Source organism: Nycticebus coucang, chromosome 14 (assembly GCF_027406575.1).
Source record: "Nycticebus coucang isolate mNycCou1 chromosome 14, mNycCou1.pri, whole genome shotgun sequence".
Taxonomy (NCBI): Eukaryota; Metazoa; Chordata; class Mammalia; order Primates; family Lorisidae; genus Nycticebus; species Nycticebus coucang.
The window spans coordinates 36,268,208-36,290,609 of record NC_069793.1 but is presented as its reverse complement, the minus strand read 5'-3'; the positions used below and the strand labels follow the sequence as shown (position 1 = coordinate 36,290,609).

The following is a 22,402-nucleotide window of genomic DNA, read 5'->3' as shown; positions in this document are numbered from 1 at the left end:
CCTTAATTGCACACCCGGAAAACTTTGTATGAAGTAGACAAAGTAAATACTTTAACTTACTCCGTGCTGCTGTTGTAGTCCAGAGGAAGCCATAGACGCTATGTAAACCAGCATGACCAGTTGAAACTTCAGTTATTCTTCTATGGGTTGTTGAGTCTTGCTTTTTGGTTAAAAGATACTATACAACTATGATACTTTCTGGGGTAGTCATATCTTTCTTGCCAATGTAGAAGCATGGCACCTTTTCAATCATTCTGAACAGAGGTCAACATAATTTTCAGTAAAGAGTCACATACTACATATCATTTGTAAGCCACATTGTGGCTCTGTCTCTTTCCTTTTTCTCTTCCTTCTCCATCTTCTTCTTAACGACTCCTTAAAAAATAACAACAAAACCCCTCCCACCTATTGCCATGATGGCCTTTCTGGATTACTTGGTGGTGCTTTTCGGATCACTGCTGGGGCCACTGGGGCCATGCTGGACTCAGATGAGAAGGAGCTGATCCTGTTATTGTGGAAAGTTATGGATCTTGTCAACAAGAAGGTGAGACAGTTGTATAAAGCACTAGTTAGACTGAATCGGTTGGAACTGATGGAGGATTGTGAAGAAGAAATTAAAATAGATGACGAAAGTGTGTCCTAGGTATCACAGTGGAACCAAGCCCTCTCACAGTTTAGCCAGTCAGTAAGCGATGAACTGAATATTGGGGTGGTTCACTTAGTTCTGTCTCTGTACTGATGAGCAGCTTCCTGTCAGGCAAATCCCACACCCTGAGGCTTCCAAGAAGAATGCACTACTACTGGAATGCTTCTATCATTTTTTGATCTTTGAAAAGAATTCCAGAAGTGTTGCCCTGGCTAACCTGATACTGATGAACTAGATATTGTTGCAATGACAGAATATTTAAACACTGAGGGGAAATAGTTTCAGTCTCCCGATGTGGAGGTTCTCAAGTTGAATATATGGGGAATATAATTTTAGCAATGATTTCACAGCCTTATAACCACAGGTTTTCAGATCCAGAGAGAATAAATTACAAATCTGAAAATGGCACTTGCAGCAAGAGGAAACTCTTTGGTGATAACTCTATAGTCAGGGCAGGATGTTTATCATGGCAATGGTTAGATCAAGACATTGTAAGATTCTTCAAGGGCTCAATATTGCCAAGGGAGGCATAGCACTTTGAATGGAGAAACTCTGCTTAGATTTGTAAGTGAGGATCATAGAGAACTAGCACTACAGAGGCACACAGATCACATGGGAACCCGGCATATGGAGGTTTACGAAGCAACAGGTGAAGATTTTCTTTTTCTTTTTTTTTTTTTTTTTGTAGAGACAGAGTTTCACTTTATTGCCCTTGGTAGAGTGCCGTGGCGTCACACAGCTCACAGCAACCTCCAACTCCTGGGCTTAGGCGATTCTCCTGCCTCAGCCTCCCGAGCAGCTGGGACTACAGGCGCCCGCCACAACGCCCGGCTATTTTTTTGTTGCAGTTTGGCCGGGGCTGGGTTTGAACCGCCACCCTCGGCATATGGAGCCAGCACCCTGCTCACTGAGCCACAGGCGCCGCCCAAGATTTTCTTAAAATTGGTGGTGGTGCCCCAAATTGAGTAGCTCAGTTTCTGTCCAAGGTAAGTCAAGTCATTGTCTTCATTAAGGATCTCCCTTTCATAGCCACAGCTGAAAATGTGGTGGCTTTCCTTGGACAGCATTGCCCCATTCCTGAGGAGGCAGGAAGGCATTTTCTTTGTCCTCTACTCAGGTATTAGGCCAACAGGGGATGCTTTTGAATTTTGCTTGTGAGGAGTATGCACAGAATGCATTAAGGAAGCATAAGGACTTGATGGAGAAAAGATACCTTGAACTCTTCATGAGCACAGCAGCTGAAGTTCAGCACGTGCTGAACTGATTCTCTTAGGCCCTTCTCATTCCACTTCCAACCCTTTCCATTATTCCAGTACTATCTCAGCAATCTGTGCCTCCTAGAAATGTTAGAGGCTGTATATTACCTTTAAAGTCTTTCCTACATGGCCACAATGGAGGATATCCTGGACTTCCTAGGGGAGTTTTCCACTGATATTCACACTTACAGGGATTCACATGCTATTGAATCACTAGGGTCCCTGGTAAAGGACATGCCTTTATCCAGATACGTCTGAAAACAGAGCATTTATTGCTGCACAGAAGTGTTATAAAAAAATCCATGAAGGATGGATATGTTGAAGTCTTTCAGTGTTCAGCTGAGGAGATGAGCTTTGTGTTAATGCGGGGCACTTTAAATCAAAATAGCTTCTCCCTGCCACCATGGAAGTTACCATGTCTGAGTACTTCCTGCAGAACTGGTCTTCCTGGGGTGAATATATACCATGGAGTACTATTCAGCTATAAAAATGATGGGGACTTCTACAACTCCTGAATGGAGTTGAAGAACTTTCTTCTTAGTAATTTATCACAAGAATGGAAAAGTAAGTCCAATGTAGGCAATACTAATGTGAAACTAATAGAAAAACAACTATATGTCCACAGGAGAGAAAAACACAAATTCCCCAAAGAAGGGGGAGGGGAGGAGGGAGGGGCATTGTAAACTCTCACCTAATAGGCACAATGGGGGGGTATACATCACACCTCCTGGGAGAATGGCTCAACTACAATTGAACTTTACCTAACAAATGCAAACAATGTAACCTGATCATCTATACCCTTGTATTAATCTGAAACTATGGCTCAGTGGGTAGGGCGCCAGCCCCATATACGGAGGGTGGTGGGTTCAAACCCTGCCCCGGCCAAACTGCAACATCAACAACAAAAAAATAGCCAGGCGTTGTGGTGGGCACCTCTAGTCCCAGCTACTCAGGAGGCTGAGGCAAGAGAATCACCTAAGCCCAAGAGCTAGAGGCTGCTGTGAGCTGTGATGTTACAGCACTCTATGGTCAGTGATAAAGTGAAACTCTGTCTCTACAAAGAAAAAAAAGCTACCATGTCTCCTCTCTCTTACACATTTCTAGCTCCTGCAGTGTTATTCCCAGAAGCTGCCATTTATCCACCTTCTTTGCTTCTGAATCCACGAGCACTGCAGCCGTCCACAGCACACCACCCAGCAGGCGCTTAGCTCTTCATGGACTACATGGCCTGCCATCCCAGTGTTTGAAAGGTATGTGGTGATCTTCAAAATGCCAGACTTGAGAAAACTTCTAGTAACTTCAGGGGAAGTTTGTCTACACTCAGGCTACAGTGTTTTCAGCAAACATAATTGGACAGTGGGCCTGTGCCTTATCTTTTGGTGAAGTGTAAAATTTGAGCCATTAAAAACAAATCCCTACAGCCTTTTGCATGCAGCATACCTACCTTCTTGCAGATTGAAAATAGCCATTTATAATGTGAACTTGAAATCAGATGTTTCCATTACCTCTAACTAAAGTGACATCATAGATGTTTCCCAAGTTTTAAGTCTTGGATAAAAAAAAATACTCTGCTAGTGTTTACCATCTCTACCAAGAGCTGTCATAAAGGCTTCATTTTTGTGTTTTACTGCCATTTTCTTTCCATCGTCCTGTTACCTTCTGCACAATAACACCCTCTTGCTAAGTAATTCAAGTGTAAAGTCCTAGAATATTTAAATCACAAACTTAAGAGAAGGAGTGAAATAAAACTGCCATTTTCCTAATCTCTTGGCCATCATGATGCCTTATAATTAAAAACCCATTAAAATCATTTTTAAAACACCTGACAACAAATTAGAAGAAATGGTGCACCATTCACAGAAATAAAGTTAGAGTGGACCTTTTTCTCAGCAGGTACCAGTTGTAAATAAAACAAGCTAGGGGCCAAAATGTGAAACTGAAAATGAAGCAGCTCCATGTAGTTAGTAATTTCTAGTTTGAACTGTCATGGAATATTATGGCTTCATCTGTATTATTTTATATTGTACCTTTTTCATTTTTGATGCTTTGGAATTTAATAAGAAAAAAATTCCACAGTTTTTAATATCACAGAAATGAGAATATTTGAACAATGTATTCGAGAAAACAATATACTAACTGAAGTGTCTGTTTGTGTATATAAAGGTAGCCTTAAAGCTTTTTCTCTAAGGCCTTACCTGTCAAGTAATGGCCTGGGACTCTAGTCAGCGTGCTAGACTGAGAGATGAGCACAGTTAGAGCAGGCACTGATGCTGTCAGTGTGTCAGCACTATGTGGTTAGCTGTGACTATGCCTCAAAAGTGTAATATTGGACACTAGCAAGCTGGGACTAGTACCCTCAGATGACCCCAAAGAATAAAACCAAGTCTGATTAAATTGATTGAATGTTGATATTTAAGTTATTCATGTTGTCCTTTGCTGGATGCAATGCCATGCTGATTTACATGAATGCTTTTTTTGTTTGTTTATTTTGTTTACTTTGATCAACACATTGAATGGAGAGCCAAATAATGTCCCTCTTCAGCTGACCAGCAATGCTCCTTTGAGTGTAGTAGGAAAATTAAAAAGAAAATTTGGTGATAACTGGCACTTAAAATCAAAAGGAAGTTTTGGAAAGCCTTTAAGACAGGTAGTAATACAATACTACTGAGTTTGTGTAGAATTGTTAACATTTGATAATAAAACTTGACTGTTTCATCTCAAAAAATAATAAAAATAAAAATATAAAAAACTTTCTCTGTTTACAGGCCTTCTCAAATAGGCCATGCACTAGAGTTTTCTGACCCCTGCTCTAGCAAAGTGGTTTCAGACCTTTTTGTGTTAAATACTAGAGATTTTGTGTTAAATACTTCAAAAGATTAAATTGCCATCTGTAGTTTTGTAGTTACTCTGTGGCTTGGTGTGGCTGTTGGAGCAGAATTTGCTTACTGCCCTTAACTCACTTTCTTGTATATTCATAATTCAAAGTTTTTTCATGCTCCAATAAACACCCAATCTTTCTTTGGTCCCACTCTGACATTGCATAATATCTTTTGTCTTTGCTGAATATTCTTGAAAATTATATGTCATCCTATGGTGCATTACCTCTTAGTTAACATTTTGCTGTATATGTTGTCTTAAAAGTATTTATTCTCTCTGTTAAAGAATTTTTTTTAACATATTTAAAAAGCTAGGTAGTATGACATTGAAAGGGTGTGGCAGTATCTGAGCTATATGAGCTGCTTACTCATGTTGCCTTTACTATGCCCGTGGGAAGTCGCACCAGGAGAAATTGTATTTCCAGGCAATGTTTAACAGAGTGTAGAAAAAGAAAAGTTCTGGAAGTTTTTTCTATGTCCATCCAGCTGTGTAAGTATGGGAAGAACAGATAAGAAAGAGGGCTGAGTGCTATTTAGAGGTTCTTGTGATACCAGAGACAAACCACATTCTCCTTGGATTCAAAGACTTCTTTTTTTTCATATCAGCCTGGGTGTTGAGAGTCAAATGAAGACCAGACAAGGATTCACAAGCTGAGAATTTCCATTGTCATTTGACTTCTTACTGTCAGAGCTAACTGGAGATAACTCACTATCCCCCCTCCTTCTATTAGTTTCTTCATGTATGGAACTGCAATTAAAATTCTTTATTCTGTTAGGATGATTAAATAATTTATTTAGCAAAACACTATCTGTATAAAAACTAATACTACTCATGACACTCCTCTCCTCTATAAAAACATGCATTGCCCAAGTCTCATTTCCGTAAGAGTCGGATGGAGCTAGGAACACATCTGGTAATTTACTATGGAAGATATATATTTTACTATGGAGGATAATATATTTTTATATATTATACACCTCAAACCACATATTTGCATTTTAAGGGAGACCTAGAAATCTTTCTTAATGAATTTCTGTTGAATAGAATTGAGTTGATCATATTTAGTACATGAAACACCATCATCAATCATTGTAAGGCATTATTTCTTATTTTATTATTTTTGTATGAATTTCTCTATATCCAGCTGATTCCAATAGCCCTCATAGATACCCATTCAATATAATGTGTAAGTTATATTTCCCTATAATTGACTTTCTATATGCTTATCCGGCAGTGTGTAAGTCCCAAGACCCCTAGCGAATGCCTAAAACTGCAAATAGTACCGAGTCCTATACATACTGTGTTTTTCCAGTCTAATAACTAAGATGGTTACTGAGTAACTAAGGAATGGGCAACCTGAGCACATACACCATCAATATCCTGGACATGTGGCCCATTCACATCTGAGGTGCAACAGTGCAGATTTCATCACACTGACACACCATTTAAAACTTATGAATTGTTTACTTCTGGAATTTTCCATTTAACATTTTCAGGAATGTGGCTGAAAAGGAAACCCCAGAAAGTGGAATCACGAGTAAGGGGGAAATATTATATGTTTATATTTGAAGATTATATCTTGTGAATATTTTTTTAAAACACTAAATTACATTATGTATGATTTAATTTCTGATTCATTTATTAGATTTGAACTTAGATATATGTATCATTGATGATATATTAAACTCAGTTTTGAGGGACACATGAAGCAAGGGATGTGTATGTCCCATTTTATTCATTCCTTATCTTTCTCAACAGAGGCATAGGCTAATTCAAACTCTTCACTACTATAAACAATGCTACAGTCAATATCCACTGAGGTAGACTGTCATTATTCATCAGTATTGACTAGTACTTCTTGTGGAGGGCAATACTTCTCCACTCTGTTGAGCTTAGACTTAGTCACATGGGTTATTTTGGCTGATGAAACATGATCAGAAATGATATGTGTAACTTCTAGCTGAAGGCTGTGTAGCATGTGCTTTGCCTTTGCCTCCACCACCAACGATGTTCCAGAAAGTTCCTGCTTCATCACCTGAGTCTTGAATTTGGGGTGATTACTATGATTAGAGCCATAGAGCCACACAGTGCTGTACAAATAGCATACATTTTGCCATTATAAGCCAAAAAGATATGGGAAGTATTTGTTACTGCAGCAAAACTTATCCTATTCTGGCTGATATAAAAGCTGTTGTCATGATTAGATGAGACTTTTCAGTTCCATTCCTGGAAGGAGATTTCAGGATATTTTGGTTATAGAAAGGATAAAACACCCAGTATTTGTGAGGACAGTCCACAAAGGTGAATTGTGATGGTTATTAGAACTGTTCAAAATGTCACTTTTCTCACTCTAAATATAGGGTAGGATCATATTTGTTAAACCATGTCAACAAATCTTGTGGACTTGGTGCGCACATTTCTCAGTACTGTACACTCAGGAGCTGGATTCTAGATATCACCTACACTGCTCTTCAAAGTGGATATACTGGCTTACACTTCCTTTAGCAGATCAAGAATTCTTCATATTTGTGACATTCTCAGCAACATTTTACATATTCTTATTTCTATTTTTTCAATCATTTAGGTAAAAACTGGTATATAATTATTGCTTTAATCAGGATTTTTCTGAGTGCTGATGAGATGCTAGTTCACTTAATCCTAATCTTTTTGAATCACCTATGAACTATGCAGGTTTAACTTTTGCCCATTGGAACACTGTGTTCATGTCCCCTTTTTGCTGATTCTGTGGTACTCTCTGTATATTTTAGATATTAGATCTTTTTCAGGTTTTGATATTGCAAATATCTTGTCCCAGTCTGCCACCCCTCTATTAACTTTGACAATAAAGTTCATTAAACAGATATCTATAATTTTTATGTAAATTCATTAGTTTTTCTCTTCAGAGTTTGTGATTTTGGAGTTTTTTAAAGAAATTTTTCCTTGTATCCAAAGTGACAAAAATAATCTTCTACTTCACCTTTTGTTATTTTTAAATTTTACTTTTTCCATTTAGACTTTTAATTCGGTTGAAATTTAATTTTTATGAATAATGTGAAATGGGAAATATAACTTTTTTCTAAACAATTTGTGTAGTATCCACTGATCTTTGATGCCATCTCTACCATTTGATGGTTTTCATGGATATGTTTCTAGATTTTCCATCACATTCCATTGGTCTATTTTTTCTACTCTATGCTGAGACCACACTGTTGATTACTATGGCTTATTAATTATTGGCCTATTAATGGATGTTTATTTTTCATTAAACATTTTTAGGATACGTTGTTGAGTTCCTCAGTGTTGTTTAGATTGGAACTACATTAAATTTATACAGTCATTTGGTATAAAATTAACAAGTTTACAATGCTGTCATCTCTATGAATGAAGTATATTTCTCTGTTTATTCAAGTTTTTCAGGGGGAGAGATGAGGGAAGGTCACTTAAAATTTTTTTTCCCTAAAGATCTTAAGCATGTTTATTAGATCAATTTCTAGACATGTTTGTTTTTTGTTGCCATATTATTTGTTGGCTATTACGGACGAAGGTAGATACTACCAATTTTGGGGAAATGATCTCATGACTATCTACTTTGATCATATCTTACTAGTTCTGATAGGTTGCCATTGATTTGCTTGTTGTTACCCTCCCAAAAGAAATGTATCTTTTGTTTAAAATGGTAGCAATTTTGTGTCCTCCTTTTCAATATCGGTTTCTCTCCCTCTTTTCCCTTCTTGTGTGTCTCTCTCTCTATCATGTTATTATGTTTTTCAGGACCTATAGTACCAGGTCAAATAATTAAAATGACATCACACATCCTTTCCCTTTTTCCAACCTTTAAAAATATAAATTTGTGTGTCCTATTGTGCAAACGCAAGGGTACATGTCAAATCTATTAAGAGTAGAGTATAAATGTCTTAACACAACAAATAATTAAGTGAGGTGAAGGCTATGTTAACCACTTTGATGCAAGCATTCCAAATTGTATATAAAATCAGCACAATGTACCCCATAAATGCATTAATGTACAAAGTTATGATTTAATAAAAAAATAAAAAATATAAATTTAAAATTTCATCATTATGATTTTGCCCTAGGATTTTGGTCAGCTATCATCATCCTTTTTATCTTTTTAAATTAAGTTAATAGTTTCTTATTTCTAAATTTTTAAAAAATCAAAAATATTCATTTATCAAGTGCTATTTCTGCATCTATTAAAGTGACCATATAAACTGCCCTCTCTACTGCTAATGTAGTAAATTACACTGTTTGATTGATTGATACTGAATTTCAGAAATAAACCTTACTTGTCATAATTTTATTTAAAGTACGCTATTGAATTTGGTTAGCTAAACTAGGATTCATTTTATAATTTTATAAGTAAAATTGTCCCCAATTTTCTCTCCTTTTTATGATTATGACCTTATCAAGTTTTACTATACAGGTTATACAATGTTTTTAACATGAATTGTCTAACTTTTATTGCTTTTATATTTTCTGGAACAACTTGAATATGTGGTAGCTATTTGTTTCTTTAAAGTTTACTAAAATCACTCATGTGACAATTCCAGTTTTAAATGTTTTAGGTGGTAAAGGGAGGATTGCTAGAAGAAGGAAGATTTTTACTTTGTATCATTATCACATAATTTTTTGAATGATTTGGTATATTCAGGGGCTCTATTTCTTATGCCTATTTTGTCATGTTTTATCTTTTATGAGAAATTTAGTAATTTAATCTAGATTTTAAAAATGTAATGCAATACAGTTGTTTACTTGTTCATAATACTTTTCATAACATTAAAAATTTCTGTTATTTTAATAGTTATTTCCTCTTTTTCAGTTGTTTGTGTTCTTCTGAAGTTCTGCTCAGTTTTTCCCACTGCACTGGTTCCTGATTGGAGACATATGTTCTGCTGTTACATAATCTGACCCCCCTCAACTGTGCTCTCAAAAATATACCCCACAGCCTATTGCTGAAGGACATTTTATTTTGGCAGGTACGTGTTTTGAGTAAGATGATTTATGCCTATTCTCTTTTAATAGGATGTCTCAAAGGTCGCTATACATATACACATAGAGAAAACAGGAAATTGCAGCTAAATATACCTTTATTTATAAATCATTACAAAACTTAACAAAATGTTTACAAAAAATTCTCTACATGTTGATATATAAACAAAAAGATATTAAAATATGAAATATAAATATAAGTTTGTTAATTTTTCCTGTCTATGGGGACCTTTGGAATAACCTGCAGTATTCAATTGACATATGGGACATGCCACATGTTTACTGTATAGACTTTTTCACTCACTGTGGTCCCCTTTCAATATCATGGATTGTCCCTTTTAACATCCTGGCTGTTTTCTTTTTATGTTATTTTTTGTTTCCTGATTAATGTATTTAAAGCTATACATTTTCTTCTGTGTACTGCTTTAGCTACATTTCACAGATTTGGGCATGTAGTACTTTTATTGCCATTCAGCTCAAATTGTCTCAAAATTTTCTTCATTACTTTTTTATTTACCAAATAATAAATTAGAGATATTTATCCTTTATATGAAATTACATTATTTATTAATTTTTCAATTTCATTACATTTTACTAATTCACAGAAACATAACTTATGTGATATCAGCTCTACATATCATAACCAGGTGATTGACCTTAATATATACATTTCAAACACCATGGCAGGGCACAGGAGAAACAAGACCTCAGTTAGGGAATATTTCCATATATGGCTGACCATGTTGTTTACAACAGGTGGCCTTAAGCAGAAAGCTATGAATCAAACTTTCTCCATGTGAAAGGATGCAGGGGTGGGGGGGAGGTGGGCAGAATCTGAGGCTGAAAGTAGATGCAAGATTAGAGAATAGGAAAAGAAAGCTTCACCATAGAGTCCTATCACCATATTAATATTTTCATTTGGGAGGTTAAGACTAAATTTATTTTATGTTCAAGACAACACGATAGGTCTTTGGTGGATTCTGAAAGAATCCATGGTTAGGATTGTGGGATTGGGACTAGCTAGATACTCCCCAAGCACATTTTCTCTTCTTTCAGGGCACATTTCTGGCTTATCCTTCCAACTCTCCTGTCCTGAGTTGAGGCCTTCTGACTGCTCCTCATGTATGGAAAGTGAGAAGTGATGTGTTACTCCTAGGCCAAGGGTATTGGTTGGGTAGTTTTTCTGTGCTCTCTATTCTTGCTACCAGTCAGATTCAAAGGATCCACTGGAGGATTTCAAGGAGATGGCACTGCCAACTCATGTGGGGAACAGCCTAGAATTCGAAATGACTGGGAAAAATAGAGTTTTCCCCATCCCTTCCCCACTGAGTCACACTGAATTATGATATTAGGCACAAGTAAATCTTCATTTGGGTAAAACACTGAGATTATAGGATGGTAGCTCTAATTTAATCCATCTAATATAAGGAGTTTATGGACTGGTAGAAAAAAATAAGATGAATCCAGAAAATTACAATACAAATTGGAGTGTAAGACATACCATGTGAGAGATGAGGAAGAGCTGTTTCCTTGGGAGAATCAACAAGATTTTATAGAAAAAAGTGATAGCAGAGTCAGATATTTTTTAAAAATAGATATGATAATTGGAAATGGGAGGGGCAGGGAGTGGGTAACTGTCTTAGAGGCAGAAATAAAAGAATAGAGGGGGGAATTGGAATTGGAAGAGGTGGGTGAATAGGTCACATATTGTGTGTTAGTTTGAGTGGAAAGAAAGCTATGTGATGGGAAGGAGGTAAGAAGTACAGTTGGAAAAGAAGAATTCCAAACTCTAGTCAAAAGCTAAAATTTTATTGTTTAGGATTTTGTTTTTCAACTGAGGAGTAAGAGAATGTGGTTTGAAAGAATATTTAAGATGGCCAGTTTAGAAATGAATTCAGTTACAATAAAGCACACATCATAGCAGTGCATAATAAAAGGGTGGAAGACACAGGGAAAAAGTTGTACAAGATGAGATTGGAGGAATGGTAGGAGTTAGATCACAGGTCCGCACTCAGGAAGGTGGATTTCCTTTTTAGTTCTGTGGTGTACCATTGCATGATTTTATGCAGAAGAATGTCATGATTTGATTTGTGTGTCTAAAAGATAATGATCGCTGTGTGTACAATGGCAGTGTATTGTGAAGAGTAGATGTAAGGAACCAGCGAGGAGGCTATGTTGCTGCAGGACAGCTCCTCTCAAAGAAGTCATGTCCTAGTTTCAGTAGACTCATTTGGGGGAGAGTTGTACATTTGCAGGACAAAGTCAAGAAGTTAATTAGAAAGAAACATATTTTTACAACTTCTCAAAGTAGAAGTACAATTACATACTAGTAAATGAATGCACAAACACATGAATAAATAAAATAGAATAATCACAGAAAAAAACCATAAGCTGAACAATCTTCCCTAGACATGATTGTAGACTGATAACATCTCAGAGAGGCTGACTCTGTACATTCTGTCTAACCCATTCCACCCTATTCCCCTTACCCTGCTATATTTTTCTTTATAATGCTCATCCTTGCCTGAAATAAACTATTTTTTACTCATTTATTGTTAGCCTCTCCAAATCCCTCTTGAACATAAGAACCAAGAGAGAAGGAAATGCATCTTTTCATTACTATGTTTCCTGTGCTAAGAACAGTGCTTGGGGGAGAGGAGGTAGTATTTGTTGAACAAATGAATGAAGAAATAACTACTTGCACCCTTGTGTTTTCCTAGGCAAAATATGTTGCTTTGTTGGAAACCTTGAAGAATCAGGGAAGCTAAGGAGTCACATGTAAGAGTTATTCTTAAATAAAAGAATCCCAGGATGGCATAATAGAAAGATCACAAGGAGTGTGATCAAATCCTAGCTTCTTCTGTGGGTATTTGAACTCACTTTCTCTGAACCTCATTCTTTACCTTTATAATAATATGATTATTCTTAATCATGATATACTAGAAAGCCTGATACCCAGATAATACCTCTAATCCTAATTATTAAAAAAAATCATCTATAATTCAGTGAAAGAAATTTTTAAGATTTTCTAGATTCTTATTTTTTTCCTAGAATTCACATTTTATATTCTAAATATTTGGGTGAGACTAACTTGTATATCTGGTTTTGTTCTCTCCATCTATATCCTATTAAAATAAGTACTTTCATCATCTTTTTTCCTTTTCTTTTCTTGAAAATTTTGCTTCTTACCTACAACACCACACTGAGCCAGGGAAAACTTGTTTAACTGCACAGCGTTGCCTAGCAATGCCACGCTCCTCTCCTGGTCTCACTCTGGGACATGGTAACTGGACTCCTGCTACTAATTCTTCCAACTTCATATATCTATATATCCAGTCTTTTAATAACCATTAGAAGAGACATTCTGCTTTTATTAGCTGAAAGTCTTATAGAAAGATCACCACTGTTATTTATTCTAATAGAATTGTCTCTCTCTTTCCTTGAAATCACTCAGGTTTTGTGTTTAAAAGGTCAATTACATTTATTTTAAATTGGTAAGACAAACATTTCCTGTGCATTCTGAAAATAAAATGGCCCAATGAACAAATCACTTAAGAACATTAATTTTTTTAAAAAAAAATCTATCTGGTACTGAAATGTTTCTTTCCAATCTTAGGTCTGTATTGAGAGTGATACTGACCAGATACTGGTGTCTGACATGGAATCATAATCCAGGAAGCTGATACCAGAAGTGGTGTGGGTGAGGTGACCTGGCCCTGTTATTGGATCCTTCACCATTAAATGATCATCTTAGCCATGCTATGAGTTTGCAAGTTTTAAACAGAAAAAGCAACAGCCCACTCACAGTGCTACATCATGGAACATTGGAGGTGGGCCAGATGTAATAAGTATAATTGGAAAGAGAAGTCATTTCAAATCACTAATATGTAGATGACAAAGTGATCTCAAAGAACCAATGAATGGTCAGCTTGTTTTTAGAACTCCTTACTGCAAGAATATTCAGATGCAGTAAAAGAATTTGGGGGGTCTCCTATCATGTGAAAACATGATTTGATCCTTACCAGTGGTTTTAGCAGTGCACTCAGAAGACTATGAGGCGTAGTCTGGTTGCGGTGCCAAAGTGGAGAGGGTACGCCTATGCCCAAGGTCAACTGCCCAGGGTCAACTGCTCCGGGTCAGTTGCTACTTAGTTCCTGATATGCCCTGCCTGTGGAAATATAGGCCTGGCATAGATCTTTTGATGGTTTTAAGAAAGCTTGGTTGTCTGAATTTTCCTGTGAAATATTTTGATTTTTAAAGTAGAGACAATTAAGTAAAACAATGCAGCCAAACATGTCTTTGGGACAGATGTAGCTTAGGGGCTGACATTCTGTGACTTCTGTGTATAGTGTCTATTTGTGGGCTTCGGCTAGATGAGATAAAGATTATTCACATGGGCCCCCAGGGTATTCAGAGAGAGCCCAGCTATACTTGGGGTGAGAGGCTGCAGGTCAAAGGCCAGCTAATAAAACTAAATACAAATATTCCCTGTAATTTAGGCACTCCTCTCCCACAGATGGACAGGAGGAAGTTTCCACAGAAAATAGGAAGGATAATGGCAGGGGGAGGGGAGAGAAAGTGAGAAGAAGGGCGTGGCGGCTGCCTCTGGTTAGGGTCCAGTCTCCCATTCTGTCTGGGAAGGCAGCACTGCTAGGGAAAGTGAAATTCTGCTATGGCCTCCATCTGCTCTGGAAATCTAGATCTCCTTTAAATTAAACCCTCTGGCCTTGGGCTTCAATTTTTGGTAAACTCATTACCACTGCAAAGGGAAAAATCAAACCCAACATCAGCAATGTTTGCTGTCTTTTCTCTGTGCCTGCAAGAATCTGGTCTATGCTCAGCTTCTGTGTTTCTCCATTTTCCCCGAGAGAGGAGTCTAGGATTGTGCAACAAGTAAGGAAGTCCAAGTGAGATCCTGCCTTAGTCAGAAGATACATCCCTGATTATGAATATCCTGTTGCAGTACTTCTCATTTTAACAACTGAAATAAAAAAGGTATGTCCACCTAGTGAATGCATTAAAGGCAGTAACATGTATCCTTGGAGCAGCTCTTGGAGTGTCCCATTTCTCCATCCTCACTGGCCCATCTCAGGCTTTAGGAATTTATCTTAGCTTCTCCTCTAGCTCTCAAATGATGGTTAATGAACTCAAGAAGAAAAAAAGAGTATTATCCTTTACAAGGTATTTGTAATTTCAAAGTTTTGAAGATGAGAGTAACTTGGTTCAGGACCTCAAAGAATGAAGCTGTAATTCTTAGGACAAACCAGAATTTATTTAATAGAGAGAGTATCAGACAGGTTCTAGTGATGATCCAAGCAGTGTGGGAAAGTCTAGCACTAAAAGTTTGAGGTGTGGGAACTAGTTTACCATCACTGGGCTCAACACCCCACCATGGAGTTGTATAATACCACTGCATAACCTTTAAAACTGGACCATGCTGTAAGCACAGGAAGGTGTGTTGTCAACAGGCATGGTAGCAGAGAATATGGATATGATACTGGTACTAAATCCAAGGCATGAGAACCAGCTCAAGGCTGACATGAAGTTAAGCTGTGAGCTCTTTAAGATACCTAGGACATTGCAGCATGGCGAGATGGCAGACAGAATAATGCTCCCCCGATCTGAGATTTCCCTAGCCTAGTCCCCCAAACTTGTGACTATTTTACCTTACATGGCAAAAGGGATTTTTGCATATGTGGTGATAAACATCGAAGATTTTAAGATGTGGAGATTTTTTGTGATTATCCAGTTGGACACAATATAATCACGAATCTCCTTACTAAAGGGAAACCAGTGTTAGAATAAGAGAGAGAATTAAAGTTATATTGCTGCTAGAATTGAAGATGAGGGAATAAACAATTAGCCGACAAATACAGTCAGCTTCTAGAAACTGAAAACACCAGAAAACCAGTTGTTTCCCAGAACGCAGCCCTGATGCCAACTTGATTTAGCTTCTTGAGTCACGTTTTGGACTTCTGACGTGTAGAACTGTAAAATAATGTATCTGTGTCATTTTAAGCCACTGAAGTGGTGGCCTTTTGTTACAGTACCGATAGGAAACTAACACAGTGGGCAAACATGTTGTACCTTAATAAGCAAAAAGCATGGGTAACTTAAGGAAATCTCACTTCACACAAAAGCCTTATCCTGAAAACAAACAAACTAAAAGCTTTATGCAGGCCGGTCTTGAGTTTGTCCTGGGAAGCATCCTTTGGAGTTGCACTATGCTGCCTCCCCTGGAGGGGCACGGACTTCCTCATCTCCGCCACCCCCTGCTGTTGTAGTTCCTGTAACATCTACCTCCGTTATTCATATGCCATGTATCCCTTTGGGCATTTGAGTTTAAGCTTCTTGCCTGTACTATTGTAGATCGTCTTCTCTGACAACAAGATTGGATCCACAGTTTGGAGTTAGGCTGAACTTGCCAGTCGATGTTATGTAAACCTAGCTCAGATGTCTATGTCGGAGGAACAAGAGAGTTGGGACACTTGTTCCCATTCCACAGGTAATGTACTGACCATTTCAGGTCGGCCTTGTCAGTAGCTCATCAAACCTAGAGAGTTGATGTCATAGAGCCAGCTTGGCCTGTGGACGACTCCTGCAAGGCCCAGTTTCTACAGAGTTCTGCTAATAGTTCTCTGCTGACAGAGGCAGCAGAACCAACCCTGGCTATCTGCAGCTCTGACAGCAGATGTGCAGAGGTCACGTGGCGATGGGCACAGGAGAAATGAGGAACAGCCGCCAGTGGGTCAGAATTGCCCTTGTGGAACACAGAGCATGTCACACTACTAGAGGGCCTTGTTTACTATAGATGAATAACTAGGTATAGAACTAATAGCTCTCAATGGCTTTGTTTTTCTGTTACCCAGCATGGTAATACATTGGGAGCATTTGCTTTGCTCTGTCTAACATAATGGTGCCACGGTGAGTTTCCCAGGATTTTATTGGCACTGATGTGAAATAGCTGTTTTTTTTTTTTTTCCTCTCCAATGCTATAATTTTCCATGTTCTGATCCTGCAATCATAGCACCATTTGGGTTAACTCAATTGCTTTGTCGCTTTGGTAAAGACAGCCCACACATAATGGCAATTTAAAAAATCATACAATTTTAATAATTGAGTGACTAAGACCCAAAGTGTCTGATACAGGAAGCTCATAATATTTTGTAATATGATTTTGAAAAGATAATAGAGGGTAGAGAAATGAGTACGACAAGAAAATGACAACACTTTCTTAAAGTGCTGCTATTAAGTAGGCATGACAAACCCAGCTGGTTGCTTACAATGTTTAGCAAAGAGCAGAACCTTTCTGCTTGAGTGCAGGGAGGGTAATGTGATGGTGAGTTTGTTTTTTATCCTTGTTCCTGCTGGTTCTGTTTCTAAAGATCATTTTGCTACTCCCCTACCTCTACCTCTCCTTGCTCCTGGTGGCACTACGGGGCAGTGGACCCTATTTCCATGTTACATTTCTTATTTAATTTCTCTTCTTGGGAGCAGTAGTTCTCAAAGGTTTTTATTTTGTTTTGTTTTCCTCAAAGCACTAGAATACGTTCTTCAACAGAAACATTTCATAGAAGTCCAATACACAATACTATGTTTAAAAACAGCACACTGTGATGAAAGTTTGCAAAAAGCAATGCATCCTGATAATTCCGGCTTTCCTTTCTCTCCCCATCCAGGGACATAGTGAAAAAAATGTTTGAAATCTATTGGCTTGGAGCTTTCTGAGAGCCCTTGAAGATGTTTTGCAATGATATTTCCAAGGGCTATTTCAAGTCAAAGTTATAGAATTTCTAATTCCATTGCACTTCTAAAAATTCTGTGATTTGAACATTGTTCTGTGGGTAAGGCTCAGAGGGCCTCATCCAGATTAAACAAGCATTTCTTTCATTTGTTTCAAAATTTTGTTTTGACAAATGCTTTGCTTAATTAGTAAGCTAGAGGGAAGTCTTAGAATTGGAAACATTTCCTCAACTAGTGGTCTGTCACAATCATAATTTACCTAAAAGAATTTCCCTTATGCTGAAGATGTAGTGGTAGAAATTCCAGTGTTCTAGGCACTTGGTTTTCTATCTAATGTTGCTTTCTTTTCCCTAGAATTTTTTTTTTTTTTTTTGAGACAGTCTTGCTTTGTAGATCTCGGTAGAATGCCATGGCGTCACAGCTCACAGCAACCTCAGACACTTGGGCTGAAGCGGTTCTCTTGCCTCAGCCTCCCAAGTAGCTGGAATGATAGGTGCCTGCCACAATGCCCAGCTATTTTTAGAGATAAGGTCTAGCTTTGGCTCAGTCTGGTCTTGAACCTGTGAGCTCAGGCAACCCACCACCTCAGCCCCCCACGTACTGGGATTACAGGCATGAGCCACTGCGCCCAGCCCCTCTAGAAATTTATATAAAATGATTTTCTACTTTTGCTTGATCGGTCAGAGATTCTGGAAGATTTATTTTTAGCAGCACGCACTTTAGGATTTTCTCTGTCAAGTAACCAAACAGGGTAAAAATGTTACCCAGGTTTCATAGCATCAAGTCTCAGCTCTGCTGCCTTCTGATGGGACCTCAGACTCTCCATGAGACTGACTGATTTTCTAATGACATACATTATTCATTTTGGTTTCTAATGTGTTAAAATTAAAATACACCTAAGCTACTGATGGAGATTTGAGAAGCTCTTGGTGAGATGGACTTGATTTTAATAAAATGTCTTTAACATACTGAGATGAGTTGAAGTTCATCTCAGGTCATCAGTCACCAGGTAGATAACAACCATTTATCTGATGTTGAAGCCAAGCTTCTATTTGCATAGTATTTCTGCTATATTCACAGGATACTTTGGTATTGTGTAGATAGCTTAGATGAAGTCTCCTTGGAAATGAAAGCTCGCTGCAAAATTAGAAAAAATGCCCATGTTTTATTCTCGATCCTAGGATCAAACACAGAAAGTAACCTTAAGGCAATCTCAACCCTTCAAGGGCTCGGTAGCTCTCCAAGTGAAAAATGATTTCAGCTCTGTAGGTTGTGTTAGAGAGAAAAGGGTGTTAATAGAAAAATTGCCCTTCTTACTTCAATGCTATGGACAGTGAGTGGCCAATTTACTCAGACCCGAGGTCTGTGAGCTTAGATGGGTGGCCTTCAATGTCCAGCCCAGCTCAAAGTCATGAGAGTAGATCAGAGACTAAACAGTGGTGCTTGGTATCACTGTCTAAATTGTATAGGTATTATTGCCAGGCATTTAGGCACACAGTAGGGGAGGAGAAATTTCCTATTCTCTGCAAGCCTGAGTCAGTCTCTTTTTCCTCTTTCTTTTTCATTCAACTGCCTCTCTGTTAAACAAACTGTGTGAAATCAGCCTACAAATATTTCCAAACCATTGTCCTTTTCTGAACCTCTTAATGCTCCATATTGAGTTGAAATTTCACTCTCTGTAAGTGCTTGCTTACTTTTTATGGTGATTGAAGCCAAGTTATTTCCTCTATTTAGAATGTTCTTTCTCATTTTGACTTCTCTAAACCTTGTTGTAATATATTTCTCAAAGTCTACTATCTTCCCCCACAGGAGAATTCTACATTCTTACTCTATTAACAGCTAACCTGACCTGTAAATTGCTTTGACCCATAAAACGTGAATGAAAGTTACTTAAGCTACTTCAAGCTGCAGTTTAAGAGTTCTTGTATGATTCTATCATTATTCGTTTTCCTCTGCCACTGGAAAGGTGTGTTCCATCCAGAGCATACTCTGCTGACCTAGTTGGCTGCAGAATTGAAAAAAAAAATGCTGCTGAACCACAATAGATAGGTAGGAGAAAAAAGAAACTGTTAGATCTGAGGATTGTTTGTTAGCACAGCATATCCCAGCATAAGCTGACTAATGCACTTATTTATACATCAAGGTCCAATTCAATGCCTTTTCTTTCAGGAAACTTATTTCTGTAACATGATATCCCTGGATATGAATCCTGAATTTGCTGCCTTGTAACTAATACAATATTGGAAAAGTTATTCAATCTTTCTAAGCTTGAGTTACTTTACCTTTAAAATGAGGAGAATGCTAATACCTCAAGGATCATCACATAATTCATGTAAAGCTCTTAGCACTCAGTAATTATTCTTATTTACCTGTACAAGTTTTTTATTTCTCATTTTTAATGAGTGGCACACTGATGTGCATTCAGGAAATGCTCAATAATTGTTGAATAGACAAAGAAACACCCATTGCTATTCATCCTTTTTGCGTTCTTCTTAGGAATCGGGAATGAAGGCCATCATTGACCTACTAAGTCTACCCTGGAATTTGTCATGGACCAGATTTAAAAAAGAAGAAACAGTTTTCATTAGCGAGTCATCTTGATTTCATGAGGACCCGGAGAAGACATCAGAAAAGGCTTTCCTAGTCTCCCGTCTGGCAGAGAGTATTTAAGAATCTCTTCAAGGTTGAAAAAGGCATAAACACATACACCTTTTCTCATCTATATTCTGTCCCTCTTTCCCAGGAAATCCTATATGAATGAGATAAAATAATAGTAATATATATTCTTCCTATTATTATCAAAGAGAAAGGATGATTGTAAAATAATAAAATGTAGAGGTGGATTTTATTATTTCCTAATTTTTTAAAAATAAAATGCTCTCATTTCATATAAGGAACTCTCATCCTGTTTTCTTCATACTTACTCTTTAGGGTAATTTCCTTTTTCTATTCAGAAATAATCCTGTTTTTTTACGGCTCCCCAAAGCCTTCTTTTTCTAATAGTTGCTCACCCATCTGTGTATATGCATGGCATTCTGTAATTCTGGTTTCTAAGCACAGAAAATTTTATTTCCAGTGATACCAGTCATGGGACAGGTTCATGACGTAATATAAATCAACTTTGTGATTATCATCTGGAGCCCTATCACTGTGGGTGACACAGTCAGGAGATGAGTTAAAAAGTATAAAAGAGATTTATAATTAAGAATGGAGTAAGCTAAGTCTGAGTTGGTATCTTTCCTCCCAATTATATACTAAGTTCTTTGGAGACTTCCTTTGTATGCCTCAGAGAACAGAGCTAAAGAGCTGGAAATCACTTCATGAACTATTTGTTCATTTATTTACTATGATTTTGCTCAAGTGACAGATTTCTTGTTCCTGCAACAATTGTATCAAGTAGTATGTGAAAAGCTGAGTGTTCAATTTTATGGCATAGACTATGAGTGCAATAGAAACTAAATAATCTGAACAGCTACTACAGTGGTAGGTACTAGGGATAGTAGTTGTGTTTAAGGCATTTGGCATTGACAAGAAGTCAAGATGGGCTGCTGCACAACTTGACAAGGGCAGCACAGACACAGGTGTTGGCTAGAAGGAGTACAAAAGGGAGGGGATCGTCTGAATAGATTAGAGATGGCTTTGCATAAGAGTTCTGTTTAAGCTGTGTCTGAAAGGACTAGTTATTATATGGCAAAAAAACAAGGTAGAAAGATAATGGCCCTGATCACAGCAGCACGGGGGATAAAACAGTGATACGTGTTTAGAAAGTAAGATCACTTAGAACTGCTGAGTGTGAGAGTTGGTCTGGGAAAGAAGCAGAAAAGGCCTCTGTATGGAGAGCTGAAAAGTATTTTGTCATTTTTGAGGTGGCAGTTTTGATTGACTGGAAGATATAAATAGATGGAGAGAGCTGGCTGTTGCTGAAAGAAGGTCAGGCGTACTGGAGGGGTAATGGGACAGCAGGCTGAAGTGAAGAATAAGAATAGCACTGATTTTTGTTTGTTTGACTGAGTCTCCTGACACCAAATAACATGCTCGCTTGTCCTAGTCTGGCCTCTATGATAAATGTATGAAGACTTGAAAAACTCCATGAGGACAAGCCCAGTAATTTATCCCATTAATTTCTAGGGACTACTACATGCTCAGGCTCACGCTCAGATGGACGCTTGGCAAAGGAACGGATTTGGTCATTTCTGCTTTAGTCATTCAGTGCTGCCTGTCCAAACCCTTGTCATGCCTCCTGGTGCTTTCCCTCACAGTGATAGTGATTAACATTCCCGTAGCATCAGTTATGGGTCAGATTCCGTTTTAAGAGCCGTGTATGTGTTCCCTCCCATGATCCTGTAAGGAGGCTGGCTCTATGTATATGTTTCTCCTAATAACGCTACAACAGAGGGGGTAGAGATAAAAATCTGAGGCACCCAAACAACTTTCCTAACTGAGGGAAGTGGGATGGAATCTAGGCAATCTTGGTCCAAAGTCTGAGCATTTAACCACCACGATTACTGGTTTCTAAAGGCTGCAAATGTGTTTGCTGATGGAACTGACAGTTCGCTCTGTGAGAACTCTGGTACTTCTATGGCTCTTGGCAATGTGTTGTACTATTTCTGAGGAGAAGCGGCAGAGGGCAAGGACGACCTGCTTTGGGTTGGGTCTGGGCTCCACATGGACTAGCTGTGTACTCTTTAGGAAGATACTTGTTTACAACTTTCCCCATGGGTTCTTCATTTATAAATGGGAATGTAAATTTACACACTGCTGGGTTGCTATGAAGATTATAACTAAACCAGGTAAAAACTATTCTGGCATATAGTGAGTTCTCACTAACCACGAGCCATTAGAATTAGTTGTTCTTGTAAATGTGGCGGCCACC

The 22,402-nt window shown here is 37.9% G+C and overlaps 1 long non-coding RNA gene and 1 pseudogene across 1 annotated transcript; both read left to right on the top strand.

Moving 5' to 3' along the window:
* Window positions 1–413: 413 nt before the first annotated feature.
* Window positions 414–3,149, top strand: LOC128565171 (epithelial splicing regulatory protein 1-like; annotated as a pseudogene).
* Window positions 3,150–9,638: 6,489 nt separating this feature from the next.
* LOC128565172 (uncharacterized) lies at window positions 9,639–20,365 on the top strand. The gene is made up of 4 exons (XR_008374217.1): window positions 9,639–9,773; window positions 12,507–12,564; window positions 13,403–14,781; window positions 20,026–20,365. It is a non-coding gene; the product is annotated as an uncharacterized LOC128565172 (long non-coding RNA).
* The last annotated feature ends 2,037 nt before the right edge of the window (window positions 20,366–22,402 follow it).